We start from the raw sequence: 2,500 nt of genomic DNA, 5'->3' as shown, positions 1-2,500 counted from the left end.
TACTTTTACGGTTCGTACGATATTGAAACATCTTTTGTTTGTGCAAATATGCATCTTATCATTAATTTGACATGTTGAGAAGTGTTTTCGAGCATTTCCATATTTTTCCGACTTTTAATCATTATTTTATAATTTATTTTTACGCTTTTTAATTTTTACGTCTCTTTTTAAAAATTAAAATTTATTAAATTTTATATTTTAAGGTTCACATATTTATTTGTGAATTTTCGGAGTTGATTTCATATTTTTTCGATATTTTCCCTATTTTTTATTAATTTATTACTAATTTTTCGGAATTTTCGAAAAAAATAAAAATTAAAAAAAATTGTTGAAAAATATTTTTTTATACATATTAAAGTCAATTATGAAGGCTGATGTGTGTTTGTACCTTAGACCGCGCATATTTGGGTTGTACATTTTCATTATGATTCTCTGGAAAATCCATGTCTACTCCTGTCACATGGGCAAAACTTTTTTAAGCATATATAAGGGGGGTAGAGGTGTTGGAGGCAGACTGAGGCGCAGGCAGGCAGACGGCATAGGCGTCCCGTGGGCTTAGCAGGCGTGCTGCGTGGGCGCTTGATGGCATGCATGGCTTGTCCGTGCTACGCCGTTGGGCGTTTACAAAAACACGTTGGCGACGTCGACGGGTCGAGTGGGCAACGGCAGGCGGACGCCGAGGGCGTCCTGTGGGCTTAGTAGGCGTGCTGCGTGGGCGCTTGATGGCATGCATGGCTCGTCCGTGCTACGTCGTTGGGCGTCTACAAAAACATGCTAGCGACGTTTGCGGGGCAACTGAAGCGAAGGCAGGCGGACGTCGAGGGCGTCCTGTGGGCTTAGTAGGCGTGCTGCGTGGGCGCTTGACGGCATGCATGGCTCGTCCGTGCTACGCCGTTGGGCGTTTACAAAAACACGCCTGCGACGTCTGTGGGGCGTTTGAGGCGGTGGCAGGCGGACGTCATGGGCGTCCTGTGGGCTTAGTAGGTGTGCTGCGTGGGCGCTTGACGGCATGCATGGCTCGTCCGTGCTACGCCGTTGGGCGTCAACAAAAACATGCCAGCGACGTCTGCGGGGCAACTGAGGCGAAAGCAGGCGGACGTCAAGGGCGTCCTGTGGGCTTAGTAGGCGTGCTGCGTGGGCGCTTGATGGCATGCATGGCTCGTCCGTGCTACGCCGTTGGGCGCTTGCAAAAACATGTCGACGACGTCTGCGGGGCGACCGAGGCGTTACAAGGCGGATGCCATGGGCGTCCTGTGGGCTTAGTAGGCGTGCTGCGTGGGAGCTTGATGGCATGCATGGCTCGTCCGTGCTACGCCGTTGGGCGCTTACAAAAACATGCCAGCGACGTCTGCGGGGCGAACGTGCGCCGCCGAGGGAACTTCTCAAGATCGGTTTTATTATAGCGTTTGGTGTGGAAACGGCAGTGCTTTCGGGCGAGTGGCGAGTTCTAGAGCTCCTGTTACGGCTAACTCTAGGCGTCGCACGCACGGGGCACGTAAGGCCATGTACGGCCAGACGCTATGATGGACCGGGCGTGGGCGGTTCCCCTGTGTGAACCTTGGTCTTCCTCCAACAATCTTTGCAGTGATTAAATTCTCAACTCCCTTGGGCGGCGCGCAACGGCGGGTGTAGCATTGGCCTTGCAAAGAAGGCATCGGCGTCGTCGCACGACATCTAATGTCGGGCGGCGGGGTGGATGTCGGGCGTGCATTTCCGGAGCTATTCACGTACGGCGCATGAGTGGTATTGGGCATGTGTGGTTAGGTTGGATCCCTGCTTCGAGCAGCGACGTCCTAACTCGCATGCCAACTCGGTGACGGATGAAGCGCAATCTAGGCTGGTCGGACGTCGGAACTTCCTGTGCTGCATACCTACTGCCTAGGCATTGTGCACGTGCAAACGGTCGCCTTTCGCCCCTCGCATCCCATGCGCGGGGTGAACCCAAAAGACGCTCTCGCGTCCCACGCCTTCCCTCGCTTCGTCGTGCGATGGCGTGGTCCGTGAGCGGCGCCTCGAATTCTCGGATACGGTAGACGCAGTGGGCATGGGGCCTTCACCGGCTTCTATCTGCCCAAAACGAATGCTCCTTGCGAATGACTGCCGCGCTTGCCTTGGACCCGACCGTGCCCGAAAGGGCGCGCCGGGCTCATGCGGCGCGCGGCGTCGTTGAGGAATGCTACCTGGTTGATCCTGCCAGTAGTCATATGCTTGTCTCAAAGATTAAGCCATGCATGTGTAAGTATGAACAAATTCAGACTGTGAAACTGCGAATGGCTCATTAAATCAGTTATAGTTTGTTTGATGGTATCTACTACTCGGATAACCGTAGTAATTCTAGAGCTAATACGTGCAACAAACCCCGACTTCTGGAAGGGATGCATTTATTAGATAAAAGGTCGACGCGGGCTCTGCCCGTTGCTGCGATGATTCATGATAACTCGACGGATCGCACGGCCATCGTGCCGGCGACGCATCATTCAAATTTCTGCCCTATCAACTT

This window comes from Solanum lycopersicum, chromosome 2, assembly GCF_036512215.1.
Source record: "Solanum lycopersicum chromosome 2, SLM_r2.1".
Lineage (NCBI taxonomy): Eukaryota > Viridiplantae > Streptophyta > Magnoliopsida > Solanales > Solanaceae > Solanum > Solanum lycopersicum.
The sequence above is the reverse complement of the archived record's forward strand: the minus strand, read 5'-3'. Positions refer to the sequence as shown.